This window comes from Macaca mulatta, chromosome 3 (assembly GCF_049350105.2).
Source record: "Macaca mulatta isolate MMU2019108-1 chromosome 3, T2T-MMU8v2.0, whole genome shotgun sequence".
Lineage (NCBI taxonomy): Eukaryota > Metazoa > Chordata > Mammalia > Primates > Cercopithecidae > Macaca > Macaca mulatta.
Window position 1 is genome coordinate 5,793,150 of NC_133408.1, and position 23,275 is coordinate 5,816,424.

The 23,275-nt window shown below is 48.4% G+C and overlaps 1 long non-coding RNA gene across 2 annotated transcripts; it reads left to right on the plus strand.

Annotated features, from left to right (window-relative positions):
* The first annotated feature begins 6,934 nt into the window (after positions 1–6,934).
* On the plus strand, positions 6,935–23,232 carry LOC144339644 (uncharacterized). Of its 2 annotated transcripts, none has more exons than XR_013414900.1 (2): positions 6,935–7,303; positions 11,292–23,232. It is a non-coding gene; the product is annotated as an uncharacterized LOC144339644 (long non-coding RNA). The 2 variants fall into 2 exon arrangements; XR_013414899.1 differs by having other exon boundaries at positions 11,316–23,232.
* The last annotated feature ends 43 nt before the right edge of the window (positions 23,233–23,275 follow it).

The window sequence follows — 23,275 nt, forward strand, 5'->3', positions numbered from 1 at the left end:
CTCCCGGTTTTCAGGCCTTTGGATTCAGACTCAATCTCAGCACCATCACCAGCACTCTTGGTCCTCCAGCTTGCAGATGGCGGAACGTGCGGCTTCTGAGCCCCCATAGCCATGGGAGCCAGATCTTCCCAATAACCCTCCCTCCTTTCCTCCCTCTCTCTCTGACTCCTACTGATTCTGTTTTAGAAATCTAAATACCCTTCGCTTTGATTACCTACAGTTGCACACTTGGAGGAACTGTCTTCTGACTGGCCGGAGGCTCCTGCACTTGCCTCTAAAGACAGTGCCATGGGGGAGAGAATGCTGTGGACATCAAACCCAAAAGGCTCTCATTGACTCTTCGTGGCCTGTCATCGTGGCCTCTGGGAGTGGACTTAACCTCACTGGTGTGCTGACCTGACTCTTCAGGCAGCCCAGGTCATTGTTTGTGGTTGTCTCCAAGTCAGGCCATGCTCCCAGCACAAAGGCATGTTGGGTAATTCATCCATTCACCAGCGAGGGCAGGGGTGGAGGTGGCTGGAAGGAGGTGGGTGGAGAAGCAGGTAAATGAGTTGCTTTTGTTGACAGGTAAGTAGACCTGTGTCATGGAACAAGTGTTCCACGACAGGAAATGCAAGATCAGCAATGTCCAGGAAGTTCCAGGACAGCCAGCGACCTGCCAGGGCAGGCAGCAGCCCCTGGGCCTGGGTCAGAAAGGCACAGCTAGCTGGTTGGAGGAGCCCCCCTTGTCCCTTCCATCAGAGGCTGGAAAAGGAAAATGAGATTGTCTACAGAGACAAATGGAAAACCCTTTAGACAGCAGCCTGGGACCACGCACCTTCTCCAGCTGGTTCAGGAAGAGGAATGGTCACTGGAATGGGAGGAGCTGGCAGAGGAGGAAGGAGCACTGACTAAGACTGACTTGAGTGCCCAGAGCATGGCTGCACCCTTGGAGCCTTTCCACACTCAGAGCACAGGAGCACATCATCATCCCAGACTCTTCCCTCAGTCACTTGAGGGGAAAATGGCAGGTTAAATGAGAAATTATAAACACACGAGAATCTGTGACCAGTGAGAGTTTTGGAGGAGAGAGGAGGGCTAGGGCTCTTCCCCTAGACCACACCACCACGCCCACAAATGCGTTTCTAATTACACCATCTATGGAGGATACGGCAAGCCCTTGCAAACTGGGTTACTTGGAAAGAAAGGAGAGAAACTCTGTGATGTGGTGTGGACCTGTGTCCCCACCAAATCTCATGTTCAGTTGTAATCCCCAGTGCTGGGGGTGGGGCCTGGTGGGAGGTGGTTGAATCTTTGGGGTGGATCTTCATGAATGGTTTAGCACCATCCCCTGGTGCTGTCTTGTGATAGAGTTCTCACGAGATCTGGTTGATTAAAAGTGTGTGGTGCCTCCCCCACCTCTCTCCCTCATGGTCTGGCCATGTGAGACGTGCCTGCTTCTCCTTTGTCTTCACTATCATTACAAGTTTCCTGAGGCCTCCCCAGAAGCAGATGCCCCCATGCTTCCTGTACAGCCTGCTGAACCGCGAGCCAACTAAATGTCTTTTCTTTATAAATGACCCAGTTTCAAGTATTTCTTTACAGCTATGTGAGAACAGACTAATACACTGTTTTTTTGTTTTGTTTTGTTTTTTGTTTTTAAGTCAGTATTTTTTGACTCAATCTTGTGAGAATTAATGAATTATTACATTATTATACATATAATAGTACCTTATTTCCATTAATCTCTATTAAGTTTTGAAAACTGAGCTGGATACTTTGATGGCTCCAGCTTAAAGAAGAGGAAGCAGAGGATGAGGAGAGAAGCCATTTCTCTGTCTCCTGTCTCTGAGGAGGAGGAGGAAGTAAAAGTTGAAAAACAGGAATGAAGTCAGTGGCAAGACCAGCCGGTGCTACTGATGACCAGGCCTGAGGTTAAAAGATTACCCCCCGCCACTCTAACCACATGTGCTCTCAATCTATCACGACCCTTTCACGTGGAACCCCTTAGCGTTGTAAGCCCTTAAAAGGACCAGGAACTCTGTCTTCAGGGAGCTCGAATTTTAAGACGTGAGTATGCCGACGCTCCAAGCCAAGTAAAAACCTCTTCCGTCTTTAATCTGGTGTCTGAGGAGTTTTGTCTGTGGCTCGTCCTGCTACAAGGACAGAGAAGAAACTTGTTGTGATCATATAGGCAACAGAGGTAAAGCCAGGAGCTCAAATCCACCCAGAGGTCACAGATGAGGCATATCAGGAAGGTCTACGCTCAGCCCAGCAGCTGTTGCGGCCCTCACAGATGCTGCCTCGGCCTCAGAACAGCAGGCCCGTTGTTCTGATCAGAAGGTCCAGAGTGAGGATGTCACACTGACTGATTTGTCACACCCTGAATAACTGGCCTGGTCATGGCTGGTTCTGTAGGAGCTGGTCGACTAGAGGATCATGAGGCCCCCTAACACCACCTGAGGCCTCTGTAGCTCAGAGAGTATCAGCTAATGGAGAAGTGACTGGAAGGCTCAGGTGTGACTCAGGTAGGCCACTTGGACCACTGCGTGGACCTTCCCTTTCCAGGCGCCTCAGGCCAGAGCCAGGCTTCTTGGAAGGGAATGACTGGGGAAAGAAGAGGAAGAGAAATAGGCGGGTGGGATTTCAGGGGGAGGGAAAGAAGAGCCCACCGGGCCACATCAGTGCCCACCGCGTCTGAGCCGTTTGGAAAGGATGAGGAGTGGCCTGCTGTTGGGAGCACGTCATAATCCCAATAGACACAATCTCGAGTGTCGAAATCCTGAAAAACGAAAATCCTAAAAACACAATTCTGTAAAAAATAATTTTAAAATTTTAGAAAATATTTACATTTTTAAAAGGGAATTTATTTGAGAAACATAAAAATAAAACATAAACATATGTTTTAAAATTAAACAAAACATAAAAATTAAAAAACACGACGGAACACTTCATAGGCCACTTTATGCAATAAAATAGGCAGTAAGAACACACATGTTTTTGTAAGCATAGACAGGTGTGCTAATGACAGTCACACAGGTATATCAGCTATGAGCAGATGAACCGTGAACCGTATTCATAAGGAAATGGGTCAGAAAGGGAGATGTGGTAACGCAGATCGCTATGGTTGGTGATTGTGGTGATTTGATACATATGTAACAAACACACACTGTGGTGCTGGAGCACAAATTGTTCAACCTGTTTGGAAAGCAATTTTGAATTATGTATGAAGAGCCTTAAAAGTGTTCTTACTCTTTGCCCTGGAGATTCCATTTCTAGAAATCTATTCTAAGGAAGCAGAGATATGATCAAAGATCATGAAGGAGAAGGTTAATTAAGGCATTATTTATAATAGCAAATGTCAGAAACAGCCTAAATGATCCCAAACCATGGGTTGATTAAATAAATTATGGTGCATAGATAGGGGATATTATGCATCTATTAAATAGCACATTTTGAAGAACACCGAAAGGGGGAGGGAAGATCATAGAGGCTGGCAGGCCACGTGACACAGGAAGGCAGACCTTTAAACTAGATTTTGAGGGAAAAGGAATTTTCCAGGCAAAGGTGGTGGTAAGAAAGCTGCAGGCAGAATTCAAGGTGAGCAAGAACTGAAGGTTTGGGAAGCTCTGGTGTTCTGGGGTGGGCTGGGGGAGTCTTGCGGGAGGGCAGCTGCTGAGGGGCAAGGATGGAGAGTTGATTAGGTCAGGTGTCAAATGGTAGTAAGAACCAATGGACTTTTAGACAATATAGAAACATTGAAGAATTAAAAAAAAATTTTTTTTGTTATACTTTAACTTCTAGGGTACATGTGCACAACGTACAGGTTTGTTATATATGTATACACGTGCCATGTTGGTGTGCTGCACCCATTAACTCGTCATTTACATTAGGTATATCTCCTAATGCTCTCCCTCCCCGCTCCCTCCACCCCACAACAAGCCCCAGTGTGTGATGTTCCCCTTCATGTGTCCAAGTGATCTCATTGTTCAATTCCCACCTGTGAGTGAGAACATGCGGTGTTTGGTTTTTTGTCCTTGTGATAGTTTGCTGAGAATGTTGGTTTCCAGCTTCATCCATGTCCCTACAAAGGACATGAACTCATCATTTTTTATGGCTGCATAGTATTCCATGGTGTATATATGCCACATTTTCTTAATCTAGTGTATTATTGTTGGACATTTGGGTTGGTTCCAAGTCTTTGCTATTGTGAATAGTGCCGCAATAAACATACATGTGCATGTGTCTTTACAGCAGCATGATTTCTAATCCTTTGGGTATATACCCAGTAATGGGATGGTTGGGTCAAATGGTATTTCTAGTTCTAGATCCCTGAGGAATTGCCACACTGTCTTCCACAATGGTTGAACTGGTTTACAGTCCCACCAATAGTGTAAAAGTGTTCCTATTTCTCCACATCCTCTCCAGCACCTGTTGCTTCCTGACTTTTTAATGATTGCCATTCTAACTGGTGTGAGATGGTGGTATCTCATTGTGGTTTTGATTTGCATTTCTCTGATGGCCAGTGATGATGAGCATTTTTTCATGTGTCTATTGGCTGCATAAATGTCTTCTTTTGAGAAATGTCTGTTCATATCCTTCACCCACTTGTTGATGGAGCTGTTTGTTTTTTTCTTGGAAATTTGTTTGGGTTCTTTGTAGATTCTGGATATTAGCCTTTTGTCAGATGAGTAGATTGCAAAAATTTTCTCCTATTCTGTAGGTTGCCTGTTCACTCTGATGGTAGTTTCTTTTGCTGTGCAGAAGCTCTTTAGTTTAATTAGATCCCATGTGTCAATTTTGGCTTTTGTTGCCATTGCTTTTGGTGTTTTAGACATGAAATCCTTGTCCATGTCTATGTCCTGATTTTCTTTAGAGTTTTTGTGGTTTTAGGTCTAACATTTAAGTCTTGAATTAATTTTTGTATAAGGTGTAAGGAAGGGATCCAGTTTCAGCTTTCTACATATGGCTAGCCAGTTTTCCCAGCACCATTTGTTAAATAGGGAATCCTTTCCCCATTTCTTGTTTTTGTCAAGTTTGTCAAAGATCAGATAGTTGTAGATGTGTGGTATTATTTCTGAGGGCTCTCTGTTGTGTTCCATTGGTCTATATCTCTGTTTTGGTACTAGTACCATGCTGTTTTGGTTACTGTAGCCTTGTAGTATAGTTTGAAGTCAGGTAGCGTGATGCCAGAAATATTGAAGAATTTTAAAGAATCCCCACTCCCATTATAAAAATAATACATTTGGAAAGCAGGCAATTTGGAAAACATTGAACATGATAAATGGGAAGACACAGGTCTCTGCCATCTCGCCACCTTGGTGAACATGCTTGTCACCATGTGCTGACAACATTCTGTTCTAGGATATAAGTGAATGGCCAGGTATTTCATGAAAGTAGTCACTGTAGATTTTAATATATTATAACAACAATAACTCTTTATGAGTCTGTCTCCCCTAAACTAGAGTATGGACACCTCGAAACTAGAGTAGGGACTGTGGCGTATTGGAATTCATACTCTAAGCACCCAGCATGATTCAGGGCTAAATTATTATTGCATGGGTGAGTGGATGGATGGATGGATGGATGGATGGATGGATGCATGGATGCATGGATGCGTGGATGAATGGATGGATAGGTGGATGGACAAATGGATGGGTGGGTGGATGGATAAATGTAGGGGTAGGTGGATGGACAAGTGGATGGATAAATGGATGGATGGATGGATGGATGGATGGATGGATGGATGGATGGATAGATGGATGGATGAATGGATAGATGGTTGGATGGTTGGATGGACAGACGGATAGGTGGATGGATGGATGAATGGATGGGTGGGTGGATGGATGGATGGATGGATAGGTGGATGGATGGATAGGTGGATGGACGGAGGGTGGATGGATGGATGGATGGATAACTGGATGGATGGGTGGATGGATAAATGGATGAATGGATGAGTGGGTGAGCAGGATCTTCTTCTGTTATATTATCTTTATGCAATCTGGTAACCCTCCTTGTGAGTGCAGTGACTTGGTAGAAAGGATCTTGGAGTAGGACTGCTCTGTGACCCACCAATGGGCATCTTGGGTAAGGTGTTTCACCTCTGTGAGCCTCAGTTTCCTCATCCTTAAAATGATGAGAGACTGAGTATACAAACAGATGTGGGGACCCACTCAGAATCCAGAGATGACATAAAGATTGCTTTAAGTTGAAGACATTTGAGATTTAATAGATGCAGAAAAAAGCCTCCTCAGACCTTCCATTATCTGACTAAAAAGAGCAACTTCTGGGCAAGGAGGCAACCATAATTCTCCTCTCTGGGGGAGTTTTATGGCCCTGAAGAAGATGGAAAGACCACTCATACCTGTGCAGACATTATCACAAACTTTATTGCCCTTCTCTTCTCCTAAAATCTCATTTGTTTTTCCTAAAGGAAACAATTTGTTTTTCTCATAAAAGTCACTTTTCCCCCATTTCCTTTTCTCTACTAAGTAGGTATACAAATCTTTAGCTATTTATCAGCCAGCTACTCTTTTTTTCTTTTCTTTTCTTTTCTTTTTTTTTTTTTTTTTGAGATGGAGTCTTGCTCTGTCACCCAGACTGGAGTGCAATGGCACAATCTTGGCTCACTGCAGCCTCCGCCTCCCAGGTTCAAGCAATTCTCCTGCTTCAGCCTCCTGAGTAGCTGGGATTACAGGTACACGCCACCAAGCCTGGCTAAGTTTTGTATTTTTAGTGGAGACTGGGTTTCGCCATGCTGGCCAGGCTGGCCTCGAACTCCTGACCTCAGGTGATTCGCCCACCTCTGTCTCTCCAAGCACTGGGATTACAGGTGTGAGCCACCGCACCCGGCCCCAGCTACTTCTTTTGTTGGCTCCCATAGGCACATGAAATAAACCCGTTTCTCCTGTTTATCCGTCTTGTGTCTGTGTAATTCGCAGACCTCAGTTACTGAAGCTAAGAGGGCAAAGTAGTTGTTTCCTTCCCTACAAAGATAGCGAGACTCACAATCTTTGCAGCAGTCAGCCCAGAATGGTCAGGAGTTGGTTGATGACTGCCAGCTTTTCTAATTTTTGTTCCTGCTTCTAATTTACAGCCAACCAGAGAAAGTCAAATATGTGCCCCTAGCCAATCCCCTAGGATGTCCACTCCCACGAGCCTTCCCAGATTCCTTTTGAAGATGGCCTCATCAGGGCACCCCTGGAGCCTGTCGTCCACCACCAAGCTCCCCACTGCCTGCCCTGAATCTCTGCCAAATGCAGGTGGTGGAGGCGGCCCCCTCGCTACAGCCTGCTCAGAATACGCAGCGTGTGCTTGGCCTCAGGTGAGTGGTCTTCATTTGTTTCCACAATGGGGCTAATAGCTGTTTCATACATGTCAGGTGCTTGACAGGAACTGCTGTCCTGCTTTGGAGCAAGGGGACTTAGCGAGGGGCCCCCCTACCCCATGCCAGAGTCTCACATGTCTGCCAAACTGGAGAAGGTTCGACTTTGGTGGTTTTCCATCTGCAGCTGCTCAGCAGAGAAACAATTTGGAGAAGGAACAAGAAAATGCTGCATTTAGGAGTTGAAAGAAGCGGCAATTTGGCAACAAGGTACAGAGCAGCTTTCATAAGCGTGATGCTGGTTTGGAGCTGGGTTTATATCCCAGCAGTACCCATCTCTAACCTTTGCTAGGTACTTACTTCCCTGTCCCTAAAGTGGTCCTGGCATTAGTGCCTATGTCATAGGACCCGTGTGGAACTCAGAGGAGAATGCAGGCCAACTTGGTGAGGAGGTCTAAGTAGACACAGGCGTCATTTCTCACCGTTCCTGCATTCTGGGCACAGTCCCTCATCCATCCTCTTCTTCGGGTAAGGTCATGGCTGCAGGCAAGGGCTGAGCCTGGGAAAGGCATTTCCAAAGCGGCCTCCAAAAGCACAGTGGGCGCTGATGAGTGAGAATCAATAGCGCGCCTCCTCCTACATCTGCAGGAAGGAAGGAAGCTGCCACCTCTTTGCCTGGGGGCAGAGATAAGGGAGGACTTGGAAGACAGTCCTCAGAAAGCTGGAGACACAGAAATGGAGCCTGGGCTCTGTCTGGGAGAGCTGGGAGGACCTGGGGTTGGAGGTCCTGTGGATGAGAGAAGCTCCTGCTGCTTTTGCAGCCTGAAAGGCTGAAGTCTAGATGCGCTTGTGCTTGTGGTTTTGAGGGTGTAGAACTCTGTATCTCACTCTCTGTGCAAGGAGGGGATGATCGCTGCTCTGCCTCCTTCTAAAGAGCTGGTGAGTGTGGAGTGATGGAAAACCTGGTGTGAACATATCTGTTGAAGAGCTGGCAGGGTCCTTTGCTTTCTGGAGATGAGGGCAAGGCCATCTGGAGACTGAGGCCAATAGAAGGCTCCCTGATGCCAGGTTCTAAGGGCTCACATAGGCTCTGCCTCCTTCTCCTATTCCCTTGATTGGAGCAAAACTCCTTTTTGGAGATGCATCTGTTTAGCCCCAGCCAGGCACCCTCCACCTATTATCTGAATTTTGGTCCTGCCAGGAAGCCACCAAGGCCAGTCCTGCTAGCACCACATCCCAGGTGAAGGGTGCAGGTGCCCTGTTCAGCAAGAGGGCTTCAACCCTGGGTTGAGAGGATCCCAGGGCTTCCCTGTCAACCCACTCTTGCCCATGGATAAAAATTTATCTCAGCGAGTCCCGTTAAAACTCAAATGTTCAAAATATGACCACAGAATTCGTTTCCTGGGGCTGCTGTAATAAATTACCACCAACTCCATAGCTTTGAACAAAACAAATTTCAATGATGTTGGGAAAACGGGATATTTACATGTGGAAGAATGAAATTAGACCCCTATCTCATACATATACAAAAATCAACTCAAAACAAATGAAAGACTTATATGTAGGACCTGAAACTGTCAAACTGCTAGAAGAAAACATAGGGGGCAAAGCCCTATGACACTGGTCTGAGGAATGATGATTTTGGATATGACACCAAAAGCACAGGCAACCAAAGTAAAATCGTAGATGCATGTGATCACGTCAAACTCAAAAGCTTCTGCACAGCAAAGGAAACAGGCAACAGAGTGGAGGGATACCCTCTGGAATGGGAGGAGATATTTGCAAGTCACACACTTGATAAGAGGTTAATAGCCAGAATATGTAAGGAATTCAAACAACTCAATAGCAAGAAAACAAATAACCCAATTAAGAAATGGGCAATGGACCTGAATAGATATTTCTCAAAAGAAGACATGCAAATGGCCAATGAGTCTATGAAAAAATGCTTAATATCCTCAACCATCTAGGAAATGCAAGTCAAAACCACAATGAGATATCACTTCACACCTAATTATCAGAAAGATGAAAGAAAACAAGTGCTGGTGAGGATGTGGAGAAAAGGGCACTGTTGCACACTGTTGGTGGGAATGTGGATTAGTACAGACATGATTGTTGGTGGGAATGTGGATCAGTACAGCCATGACAGTTGGTGGGAATGTGGATCAGGGCAGCCCTGACTGTGGGTGGGAATGTGGATCATCAGTACAGCCATGACTATTGGTGGGAATGTGGATCATCAGTACAGCCATGACTGTTGGTGGGAATGTGGATCATCAGTACAGCCATGACTGTTGGTGGGAATGTGGATCAGTACAGCCATGACTGTTGGTGGGAATGTGGATCAGCGCAGCCCTGACTGTGGGTGGGAATGTGGATCATCAGTACAGCCATGACTGCTGGTGGGAATGTGGATCAGTACAGCCAACACTGTTGGTGGGAATGTGGATCAGTATAGCCATGACTGCTGGTGGGAATGTGGATCAGTACAGTCATGACTGTTGGTGGGAATGAGGATCAGTACAGCCATGATGGAAAGTAGTATGAAGTTTCCTCAACAATTAGAGTAGAGCTACCATATGATTGCTGGCAATTTCACTTCTGGATATACACCCAAGGAAGTCAGTATGTTGAAGCGATGTCTGCTCTCTCACATCCATCGCAGCATTACTCACAATAGCCAAGAGATGGAATTAACCTAAGTGTTCATCAGTGAATGAATGGATAAGAAAATGTGCATACTTACAGAATGGAATATTAGTCTGCCTTGAAAAAGAAGGAAATCCTGCCATTTGCAACAACATGAATGAACCTAGAGGGTATTATGTTAAGTCAAATAAGCCAGGCACAGAAAGACAAATGACACAATCTCACTCATCTGTGGAATCTACAAAAGCCAAACTTATAAAAGCAGTGAGTAAATGATGGTCACCAGAGGCTGGGGGTGAGAGACTTGGGGAGATATTGGTCCAAAGACACAGAATTTCAGTGAGACAGGAGGAATAAGTTCAAGAGATAGCTTGTCTATCATGGTGACTACAGTTAATCATAATATATCATATTCTTGAAAATTTCTAAGTGAGTGGTTTTTAAGTATTCTCACCACATAAAAATAAGTATATGAAGCAACACATATGTTAATTAGCTCAATTTAGCCATTCCACACTGTGTGTATATATATATGTGTATATATATATATTTCAAAACACTACTGTACATCAGAAATATCAACAATTTTTATTTGTAAATTTTAAAAACAGAAAAAAAGTAATTAGAAAACCTGATGAAACAACACAAATTTATCCCCCTAGAGTTCCAGTTTGGGTTGGTGTATGTCTCAGGTTAGGAAATGAAGTAGAGCTGGAATCTCCCACCCAGTGTCTTCGTGAGAATGTTAGACTCACATCAGGTGCAGCCAGAGCGGCATCCAAGAATGCAGAGGGAGGAAAAGAAAACTGGTGTTGAGGGCTTGTGCGGGATGACCTGGCGATGAGGGCCTGTGCGGGCCGACCCGATGATCGGGGCTTGTGTGGGCTGATCCAGTGATCAGGGTCTGTACAGGATGACCTGGTGATCAGGGCTTGTGTGGGCTGACCAGGTAATTCCGGCCTGTGCAAGATGGCCTGCCCTTGGAGTGATCTGATCGCTCTCCTGCATTTGAAATATCTAGATGTTGCAACAGAAGCCACCCTGACAGTTAGGAGGCTGCCCTGTTATTATAACGCCAGAGAGAGTTCATTTTAAACAGTAAAAAGAAAAGAAAGAGAGAGAGAAAAGACAAATTTAGAGTTCGGACAAAAGCTACCTGAAGCAGCACTCCTTGTGAATCAATGTTATACCTGTTCATCCAAATGATGTCACATTTAGGCATGGCAACGTTTAGCAGCAATGACAGTGCAGCGGGTAGGGGGGGAGGTTACACCCTAATTTAATTTAATGGAAGGGTATTTGAGTTTTTATTTATTTATTTGTTTGTTTGTTTGTTTTTGAGACGGAGTCTCGCTCTGTCCCACAGGATGGAGTGCAGTGGCACAATCTCGGCTCACTGCAAGCTCTGCCTCCTGGGTTCATGGCATTCTCCTCCCTCAGCCTCCTGAGTAGCTGGGACTACAGACGCCTGCCACCACATCAGATGGGTCATGCCATGCGCCAGGACCAAATCTTCGGCTTTGCAGCAGAACTCCGCTGTGTTCACCATCCTCCCTTCTCCCAGGCTCTTCTGGGACCGGTGTGGCCACACACTTCATATCCTTCACCAGAACCTTTGAGAAGGGAGAGTGAGCGAGGCAGAGCAAGGGAAAGGTAGGACAATTCAGGGAGGGCCTGGTGGCCACCCGGGCACCATGCTCACTTTGTCCGCCTGGAGTTTCCAATGGGCTGGACAATGTTACAAGTCAGCTTTTCTTGGCATGCCAACCCTCGCTTTAAATTTCGTCATCTTACAACATTTACGAACCAGGAGACTTCACCTAAACCTTGACGTCCTGTGGCACCGGACGTGCTTGCCCAGGAGTCTCCTTCTGCTGCAGTCGAACCCGCTGTGCCCTCTCTGGGCTCCAACTCTCACAGCCCCAGGGCTCCTCACTCATGGACCCCATGTCCCGGGCCTTGACTGCTTTGGCATTTGTAAGACCAGATAAAAATCTCTTGTCCTCAATTCTGAAGTCTAAAATACACAGAAAAGCCTGTTCTATCATTCATTTGATGGCAAAATCTGATCTGATACGTGACTCATGCGGTAGCAGTTTCTGACCTGAACTGCCTATAACATGTCATTGAATGATCCTACTCAGGGCGTGGAGACTGTGCTCTGTCACAGAAATATGAAGAGTGCTGCCCTTAAATATTAATAGACCCCACCATCGGGTTTGGGGATTGTTCGGTACATGCACCATTTTACTTTCCTGAAAACCAAAAATTCTGAACCTCTCTGACCCTAAGTGCCGAGAGGGACTTGTGCAGTGCGGTGGGTGGGGCTCACAGCGAGTCAAACCAACCAAGGCGCCTGCTCACCTGATTGTCACACACCAGCCCCATCGATTCTCACAGCAGCCCCTGGTGAGGAGCTTCTGTGATCCCCATTTTGCAGATGAGGAAACTGACACATGAAGTGCTAGGAAAATTGCCCAAGGACACGTGGCACAGGCAGGTTTGAACCCAGGCATTTTGGTTCCAGGGGCCAGGTTTCTTAACCAATATGGCATGATGGCTTTTGACTCCTGATCTCAAACAGAAAAGGCACTTCCTGAATTCATGCTAAGAATGTGGCTCGCTAACTCCATGTATTGAGTAAGGCTTCCCCGGAGCTTCTGTCGGGATAGGAAAGGCGCTGGGCTTTCGTGGTCCAGCCATCTGATTCCCGAAGAAGCAACGAGGCCCTGGCTAAATCACAGTGAGATGCAACCCTGGGGACTTGAGCCTTGTGTAAACATCAGAAGAGGGTCCCCCGACTTTGGCAGAGGGAGAAGGCCCTGTGACAGGCAGAATGAAATAACGGAAGCTCGCAGACATTGGATTCAGCCAGAGGTGGATAGAAAGCCTAAATGAGTAACTCAAGCCTTGTGACAATTGTCAATTCATTGTCCACTTTTAAAATGTGTAATGTCCTTTATAGGTGTCTTAGTCCATTTGGGCTGCTAGAACAAAATCCCGTAGACTGGAGGGGCTTATAAACAACAGACGTTTATTTTTCACATTTCTGGAGGCTGAAAGTCCAAGGTCAAGGCCCCGGCAGATTCGGTGTCTGGTGAGGGCTTTCTGGTTCATAGAGGGCACTTTCTCGCTATGTCCTCACACAGGGAGGAGAGAAATCTGGCCTTTTCATCCCATTATAGGGGCGCTCATCGCAGTCATGAGGGCTCCACCCTCAAAAACTGATCACTTCCCAAAGGCCCTGCCTCCTTATATCAGCAGATTGGAGGTGAGGCTTCAATATATCACTTTGAGGGGGGCATAACCATTTCAACCCTAGCAAGAGGTTTTAGGTTCCTTGAAACATAGAGTGCTGTTTTCCTTCCTTCCTCCCTTTTCCCATTCACCACGTATCAGACACTGTGTTAGACACTAGGCAATTAGAGCAAAAAGCCCTGCTCCCTGCCCTTGAGGAGTTCCCGGCCCCTCCTGCACTACCTGAGGGCTTGCCTGTAGCGAGCATTCAGTGAGCTACAAAATGCAAAGTACAACAAATGGATCTTCCCCTTTGGAGTAGAAAAACCCCAGTGTTATCCCAAGAATGGCCATGTGCCTTGGCCCTTGAGATGACATGATATGCAAACGCCAGGACCCAGGGACTTGTGATCCATTTGGCTACTGATAGCAGCAAAGGCATTTTTCCTTCCCCTTTGGGAAACAGTCATGGTTGCTGTTCAAGCTGAGTGAGGGTCATGAAAGCAGCTCTGCGCCGGGAAAGCAGTTTCAAGTCCATACCCCACTGCCCACCTGCCCCACACTGCTGATTCCAGACCAGGGAGTGGAGCCAGTTACCCCAGGCCCGGTGCTCTCCACCCTGAGGGTGACTTTCCGAGGGTCTCAGCTGGTGATACATAGGCACGGACACCTCACTGTGGAGGTCCTCTGTCTTGAGTGGGGAGAGGCTGGTACCCTGTTGACAAGAGGATAGTGGGGTGGGAGGGTCAGGGGCACCAGTTCAGGTCCCCCACCTCTGAGTCCCTGAATCTTCCTGGCCTGTGAGCTGCCCTTGAGTTTCCCTTTGTCTCCATCACTGCTCCCCTCCCTCTCCCAGCAGCAGCACAGCCAGGACTGTTCCACCGAAGCCAGCTGTGGGTGGGGTGTTCCCAGATGCAGGAGACAGGAAGAGCCAGGAGCAGCCTGTGGTTGGCAAGGTGGGGTCTAGGAGTGGTGTCGGGGGATGTCCTGGCTGCTCAGCACAGCAGGAGACAGGCCTGGCTAGGAGGCAGGAGGAGGCAGGGGAAGGTCCCTGCAAGGGAGGCAGGGAGTCATCATTTGGGAGGTGGGCTAGATGTGGGGGAACGCCACGGGCCTGAGGCTCAGGAGCTGCTTCCAATCCCTAGAGAGGCCTGGAGTGTCCAACGAGTATTACAGAAACAGAAGTTCCAATTCTGGAAAAACAGGGTTTCCCAGCGGGGCGACAGGAACTGGGGAGAAGGTGGCGTCAGTCACTGGATCGTGTATAAGACAAGGGCCCCCTAAGAAGAAAGCAGGTCAGAACTGAAGGCAGAGCTGGGTGTGGGCCCCCTTAACCAGCCCCTCCAGTCACAGACTCAGGCTCAAGTCCCTGTGGTTGGTGAATAATGGCCTCCAAAGAGAGCCTCATCCTAACCCCAGAACCGGTGAATGTGACCTTACCTGGCGAAAAGGACTTTGCAGATGTAAGAAAGGATGTTGCAATGGGGAGATGACCCTCTAGTCTGGCGGTGCCTACATGCCATCACAAGTGTCCTTACAAGAGGGAGATGGAGGGAAGTTTGCGTACAGAGGAGGAGGAGGCCATGTGACCATGAGGCAGAGATGGGAGCGATGCAGCTACAGGCCCAGGGACCCCCGCAGCCACTGCAAGCTGGGAGAGGCAGGTAGGATCCTCCCAGAGCCTCTGAGGGAGCTGGTGCTGCCCACACCTCAGTTTTCACGTTTCACACCTAAGACTCATTTCGGAATTCTGGGCTCTAGGACTATAAGATAATACATTTCTGTGGTTTTAAGCCACTAAACCCATAGCCATGAATTCAGCAGCAGCAGCCGCTCCTGCAGTCCCAGGGGCAGGAAATCGGGTCCATTCTCCCTGCCCCGGGGCCATCTCAGGAACAGAAGTTATTTGGGAAAACATTTTGTGGAGGCGGGGCTGGGAGCGGCTCTGTTTTCATTTTGTACCTTCCTGTACGGTTTGGATTTTCTTCCAGTATAGGTCTTTGTTTTTCGCAGTGTCTCCAGGAGTTATCCATGGGGAGAGATTTTGTGCTTCCTTGTTTGTACTCGTCTGTGTTAAAAGAAAACTCTCACACCCACCGCCTGGTCGAGGTCGTGTTTGCAGGTCCTCTGGTTACTCACAGCGGAGGAATTTCGTATCTCCAGCTCTCGCCCCACCCACCTCTCCTGGCTCCTCTCCCTTCCCCCTCTCTCCCTCCTCCCATTTCTCTCCCTCCTCCCTCCCCTCATATCGACCCCCTCTCCTGCAGGAGAAAAAATAACCCAGTGTCTCCCTGCCCGTAGCACCCCAGCCCATCTTGTTACTGACACCCCTGTCCTCAGGGGGCCTTTTCAAGGTGCATTTTCCTACTGGAAGGTGGTACCTTTTCCACGCAGCACATCCTGTCTCCCTCAGATGATGGATTTCCCCTTGTTACAAACTAATGATAGCTACCATTCATTGCACACTTATTTGACACCTTTTGTAAAGTCAGGACTTGACCAACATGGTTTCTATCTGCACGGCCATTTCATCAACTGGCTGCTGTCACCCCAGCTCCAAAACAGCAGCTAGCTGATGAAATGGTTGATGAAATAGCTTTGTCAAGGTGAGAAAACTACAGCTGTGGGAAATTTGGAGACTGGTCCAAGTCAATATGGCCATTGATGACTGACCAGAGTGTCACTTGCCTGTCCGACTTCCAGGTCGGCAGGCTCAAGTGGGTGCTGCTTTTGCAGACATCTGCAGCCAGCTGCTACTGGAGGCTGCGGGCCCCTTCTTCAGCCTCCGGGAGGAAGCTTCTTCCCCGTGGGAGCAGCACCTGCTGGGGGGGCACTCATGCTGATTCTCACGTGACCGAGAGTGTGCACAGGAGTCCTATATGGGCTCATGTCTTAGAAATCGGATGCTGGGAACGACGTCTCATATGTAGCCTCCAGCTCCACTCAGCTGCAGGTGAAGATCATTTTTCCATCCTGCCCTCAGAGCTAGAAGTAGAGAGTCATTGATTTCTTCTATCATTATTTTCCTTATTTTCAGTGGGTTTCTGAGTAGAGGTGCTCACACATGCACTTGTGTTTATGAACACCCATCCACGTAAAGACCAGTAGGTTACCTTCAATCTTATTTTTTTTCAGCTTAGCATAGTCTTTATTGTGTGAAAACCTGAAGCAAAAATGACTTAAGAAACCAAGCAGAGCTGTGTCCTTATTGTTTGGGTATGTGACGTGTGTGCATGTGTGTGTGCATGTGTGTACCTATGTGTGTCTCTGTGTATGTATGAATGAATGTGTGTGTGGTGTGTGTGTGTGTATGTTAGATACGTGCCTTTGGACTGATCTCAGCTCCCAAATCCATTTCTGGAGCCTTAAAGAAATGGATGAAATTAACACAGTCAGCACCCGTGGGGGCCACAGGGCATTGTCTGATACCTCCGTGAGCAGCTGGGTGAGGATGGCCTCTGTCGAAACTGCCTGTCTGCGGTGGGTGGCCCTGGTTTTTTATTTAAAACACTGTCAAGTGTTGGATGCCTTCTAAAGACAGCACAGGGGATGAGATGGTGACAATGAGGGGACTCCCCACCCCACCCCTGGCCACCGAGAAGAAAAGTGGAGAATACCATTGCCTTCAAAAGATTAAGTTACAAAACCTACACATGTCTGGGCAGAGGTCGGGCCCCGCACATGGGCTGGCTGGCTCTGCCTCTGGGGAAGCCTGGATGTGCCAGGCCTGGGGGTGTGTGTTGGGGGGAAGCCCGTCCAGGGAAGAGCAATCCAGCTGAGGAGAGCAGGTCTGGAGGCCTCCAGTGAGATGGCGGGAGGCGGAACATCTCAGAACAGAAGCAGAACGTGCTGGCGTGAGAACTGGGTGGTGAGCCTGGACAGCTGCCTCTGTTCTGGAGCCGCTCAGCCCAGCGCCCCTGCCTCTCTGCCCCGGCGCCCCTGCCTCTCCATTCCAGTGCGGCCTCCCTGCTTCCTTCTGATAATCCGCCTGTCTGCAGGCCAAGATGCTGTGCGGGTCACTCTCTGGGCTGCCTGACATTCATTCTTCTTACCCAGGAGAAGCAGATTTTCTGGTTTGTGCCTCAGCCTCATGGGCGTGCCCGTGCCAGGCAGGGTGCAAGACCTGCAAAACCTCTCAGCCTTCTGAGTCAGAGGTTGTACCCATTTTGCAGATAAGGAATCAGAGGCACCATGAGGTGAAAGGACTTGCCTCAGCTGCTCAGTGAAGCTGGAGCTTGGGCCAAAATAGTTGGGGCCCAGAGCCCATGCCCTGGGGCGCCACGCGGGTCAGGTGCTCAAATAGCATGAGGCTGGAGTTTCTGGGCCTGCCAGAGTGGGGAACAGAAAGCTCACCATGGAGGTACCGACCCTGCTCCAAAGGGCTCAGAGTCTAGCGAGGGCCATACACGAAGCAGGTCATTTCTACGTTGTGATCAGGGATACTGAGAAAACTGAGGTAGCAGGAGATTGTGTCTACTGTAGACAGCCATGGACACAGCACATGGCGGGAGACCAGAGAGAAGCCACCGATCCACAGAGGCTATCCCAGAGGCTGGCGCTGGGGGCTTCACAGGGGTCCAGTTGTCCCAGAGGCTGGTGCTGGGGGCTTCACACAAGTCCAGGTGCCCCAGAGGCTGACCCTGGGGACCTTGCAAGGGTCCAGGTGCCCCAGAAGCTGGTGCTGGGGGCCCCGCAGGGGTCCAGGTGCCCCAGAGGCTGGTGCTGGGGGTTCCCCAGGGGTCGAGGTACAATTTCCCAGATAAGGGAACAGCAGGTGTCAAGGCTTGCAGCAGTGACTGTGCTGATGTCTGGGGGCCCCAACTGTGGGAGGTGGTGGGAACAGGAGTGTGGGATGAGGTAAGGGGCTTCAACTAATTCACGAGCAGCCTTCGAGCTGTCTTGTGGGTGCTGAACCATGTGAAGGTGGCTCTGAGGTCTGATTCATGTTCCAAGAGTTCTTCAGCTGCCCTGGTGGGGATTGTGTGAGAGAGAGCCAGTGAAGGAGGTACGGGAAAGTTCTTGTCCTCGGCGTCATGCTAGTGCAAATGGAGGTACACGGAGGAGCACGGGAAAGGCTATGATTCTGCAGGGGAGTCACGCGTGAGTGGAGTGCGTGCAGGCGGCTCACCCAGGCCTGGCTTGGGTCCTCAGCCCTGCCTCCCAGGAACCCTGGAGGGCCGCCCCGCTCAGGCTATTCCTGGCATAAGCGCATGACAGCGGGGAAGGTACAGATGTGGGATTCTGGACCCTTCTGCCAACAGAAGAACCGGGCGCCATGGAGCCTCCTCCCAGCTGCCCTGGGCACGCTGGAAATACCTCCGCAGGCTGTTTGCTTTCCCTTCCTTTCAGCGCCCAACGTGTGTTGTTCTGTGCCCAGAGGAACCGGCTCTTCGGGTTCTGTGAGTCCAGGGGATTGGAGCCAGTGGAGCCCCGGGGCCTGGGAGTCTAAATTTGACCTTGAGATTTACTTTTTTGGGGAGTCAGGGCCAGTTGCCCACAGCAGGGTCTTAGCATGGAGCCAGGGTTCCACGTCCCCCTCGTTCCAGCTCAGGGCGAGGTGGCAGAAGGGAAAGGAGGGAAACAGAGCGGTGGGGAGTTTCACTTCTGTTCTCTCTTTTCTGTGTGCTTCCTTGTGTTTTAAATAATATTTATGTGGCATTTACCAGGCGGCGTGTGCATTATAATTCCCTCAATTTTACTGATGAGGAAACCGAGGCGGAGGAGAGTGAGTAGCTGCAGAGCTGCCCTGCGGAGCCGGGCCATCTGGCACTGGAGACAGGCTTCTATCCTTGGATATATTAAAAACAAGCAAGCGGCTGAGGCAGGCGGATCATGAGGTCAGGAAATCGAGACCATCCGGGCTAACACAGTGAAACCCCATCTCTACTAAAAATACAAAAAATTAGCTGGGCCTGGTGGCACACACCTATAGTCCCAGCTACTTGGGAGGCTAAGGCAGGAGAATCACTTGAACCCAGGAAGCAGAGGTTGCAGTGAACCAAGATCATGCCACTAAACTCCAGCCTGGGCAACAGAGTGAGACTCCGTCTCAAATAACACAAAACAAGCAGGTGCAGGTGCTTATGCCTGTAGTCCCAGCTATTTGGGAGGCTGAGATGGAAGGATCGCTTGAACCCAGGAGTTAGAGCAGCCTGGGCAACATAGCAAGACCCTGTCTTAAAAAGAAAAAAAAAATGAAAAAAACAAAACAAGCAAATAGACCTGAAACACTCCAGCTACCCCTTCTGTAAGGAAAGCCAATGAGAGTTAGTCCCAACCTCATCTCTCTCCCCAGGCCCCTTCCCAGACCCCACTGCCCACTTCCATGGGAGGGAAAGGGAGATCATTAGGGCATTTCTTACATTCTGGCTGTCTGGCAAACTTAAATGGGTTACACCTGGAGCTACTAGCCCCCTTAGTAACCCAAGGATACTGGTGGATGCAGGCTGCTTTCCTGACCCAGAATTCGGTGCCCAGGAAACATCCTCTCAATCTGAGGATAGGATTTTGACATTATCCCTGTACATCTTAGAAGAGCTCACTTCCCCTTCAGGAGACATTCCTATGTGGAAAGAGTGTATGGACGGCCTCTGGCCTTAGACAGTTCAGCAGGCCAAGCCCTCTGGCCTCTGCCGCTCATTAGCTGGGCCCGTTACATAACTTCCCTGGGCTCTACCATTTAGCCTTCCTAAAAGCAGAAGCTGCAAGGCTCAGAAGGGCATGACGTCACTTGCAGGGCATTCCATTGGCCATTGTGAGTCAGGGTGTGGAAGAGACTCTGCCTCTCTATGAGAGTTGCTGTAAAGTCACATTGCAAGGGGGTGTGAACTCAGGGAGTGGAACAATTGTGGCCACTTTTTTGTTGTTGTTGCAAACAATCGACTGCACAGGGATGGCTTCATTTAATCCTCACAGCAACCCCACTGGCCAGACAGGGAAACCGAGGCACAAAGAGGTGAAGATCCTCGGCCCCATCAGGAATTGCTAGAGCATAAACCTTGGTCTGCTTGCCTCCAGAGTCTGGTCTCTCATTCCTACCCTCAGGGGCTGGCCTGTGTGCTGGGGACCCCGGGGCACGTGGCCCAGATCTTGCCCCATTGCCTGTTAGTGCTCGGCTCCCAGTTACTGCAGCCACCCTAAGGCACCTGGGAAATGGAGGGAAGCAGGAGCAGGTTTGCTTCTGGTGCCTCGGGCTGCCTTGGAGAAATCCAGGCCTCCTTCTTCCCTGCAGAGGAATCTTACAGTTTTATCTGAGTCCTTTTCACTGTGTGCTAAGCTTCAGGGTTACAGACAGGCTGCTCCCTTTGGTGGCCTTTGTTGGAACGCCATCAGTGTGTACCTTAGGTTCATAAATAATTCAGACTGGCAGTTACCCAGGAAGGAAGCAAACGCCCTGAGCTCACAGCCAAGACAGGTTACAACAAGAATGCGGTGAGCAATGCTACAGATGGAGAAGCAGGGGGGCAGCAATTCAGGGCACACTTGCCAGCTCCCAACTTTCCAGGTGGGCTCGGGACCATGGGTGTCTTGCAGAAGCCGCATGCCTCGCCCCCAGCGTGCTCAGTGTGGCCATGGGTGGCTAACCCAGCACCCTCCCCAACCTTCTTCTCCCCTGCCTGCTTCCACCCAGAGGATGGAGAGCTAAACACTCACCATTCCAGTGTCCCCTGCGGACAGAGGTGACTCAGAGATGACCTTGACAAAAGATCCAAGAACTGCTGAGATCCTGGCTCTGACCATGTGAACCTCAGAGGCCCCCAGCAGGGACATCGCTCTAGTCTGGTGATGGGAGAAGGACAATCCATATGTGTTTAAGGCACGGTGGATGGGTTTATTCTGTGACTTGCAGTCCAGCGCCTCCTGATAGTGACAGACATTGCCAGGGCTCTGACTTGTTTTTTCTGACTTGCTTTTATTCTGCTCACTCTAACAGAGCCAAGCATTTGGCCAGTGCTCCAGTCCCTCCTGTGGCCCTGAACACCACCTCAATGGTTTCCTGCTTACTTTACTTCTTAGGCTGCTAGAATTAACCACTCGCCATTACTCCCCTGCGTCTCCCTACAGCTCCTCCCTCATGGTCTTGCCACCACACCGAGCTGATTTCTTTTGTATTTTTTGTAGAGATGGGGTTTTGCCCTTTTGCCCAGGTTGGTACTCTTAAGCTCAAGCCATCCTCCTGCCTTGGCCTCCCAAAGTGTTAGGATTACAGATGTGAGCCATGGCGCCTGGCCGGCAAAAATTTCTTAGACACAACATCAAAAGTATTCGATGTTTAAAAACAAACACTAAAACCATCAATTGGACTTCATCGAAGTGAAGAGGTTCTTCTGCTTTTGAAAGACATTGATAAATTAATGAAAAGACAAACCACAGGCTGGGAGAAAATACTTGCAAATCACCCATCTGATAAATGACATGTAGCCATATAGATAAAGATGGCTTGAAACTCAAAAAACAAAGAACCTAAGTTTTTTAAAAAAGAAGAAAATAGGCCGGGCGCAGTGGCTCACACCTGTAATCTCAACACTTTGGGAGGCTGAGGTGGGTGGATCACCTGAGGTCAGGGGTTCAAGACCAGTGTGACTAACATGATGAAACCCTATCTCTACTAAAAATACAAAAATTAGCCGGGCATGGTGGCAGGCACCTGTAATCCTAGCTACTCAGGAGGCTGAGGCAAGAGAATCATTTGAACCCAGGAAGCAGAGGTTGCAGTGAGACAAGATCGCCCCATTGCACTCCAGCCTGGGTGACAGAGTGAGACTCTGTCTCAATAAATAAAAATTAAAAAAAGAGAAAAGAACAGACACTTCACCCACCACATAGAAATGGTAAATAGCACATGAAAAGAGATTCAGCAGCATCAGTCATTAGGGAAACACAAATTAAGACTACGGCGGCTATTACTACAAACAGCTTAGAATGACTGCAATAAGAGCTCCCACACCAAGTGCTGGCGAGGATGTATAGAGACCGGAACTCTCACACCCTGTGGTTAGAAATGTAAAATGGTACAAGCACTTTAGAAAACTGACATTTTCTTGACAATTAAACACACAGCTACCACATGACCTCATTGTTCTGCTCCGAGGTATTTATCCGAGAGAAAAGTCTGTGCCCAAGTGAAGACTTCTGCATAAATAAGCAAAAGTCATAGCAGCTTTATTTGTAATAGCTAAAAATAGAAAAAACCCAAATGTCCATCAACGGGTGAGATGGATGAAGAAACTGCAATGGCTGGGCGTGGTGACTCACGCCTGTAATCCCAGCACTTTGGGAGGCTGAGGCGGGAGGATGACGAGGTCAGGAGATTAAGACCATCCTGGCTAACACGGTGAAACCCCGTCTCTACTAAAAATACAAAAAATTAGCCGGGCAAGGTGGTGGGCGCCTGTAGTCCCAGCTACTCGGGAGGCTGAGGCAGGAGAATGGCGTGAACGCGGGAGGCGGAGCTTGCAGTGAGCTGAGATTGGGCCACTGCACTCCAGCCTGGGCGACAGAGCGAGACTCCACCTCAGAAAAAAAAAAAGACCCTGCAGTATCCACACAATGGAAGGAGGCATATGCTGACTATCTTGTTGTTGGGTGGTTTCAGGACCTGCACATGTGTCAACGCATGTGAATTGCACACTTTAAATATGTATAGTTTATTATATGGCAATTACACCTCAATTACGTTGTTTAAAACCTTAAAAGATGCTTTCAAGATTATTAGTAATTGGGGTCAGGGCTCAGGGGAGGGTCAAAAGAAAACTTTTTAGAGTGATGCAAATGTTCTATTTCTTGATTGTGGTGATGGTTACACAGCAGCTACCAATTGCTACATTAAAATAGGTGGATTTTATTGGATACAAATTACAACTCAATGAAGCTGGGGAAAAATAAATTTGCACTAAAATATCTTGGTATATAAGGACAAGGGGAAAATACTGTGGTGGTATGTAATTTTTGTTTCTAATAAAATGAAAATTGTAATTGCAGAGAAAGAATTAAATGCTCTTTCAAAAAGTAAAAAGTAACATGTTTACATTAAAGCAAAAAACAAATGCCTTCTTTGTTGTATTGATTATCTGGATATTAAAAAGCAAT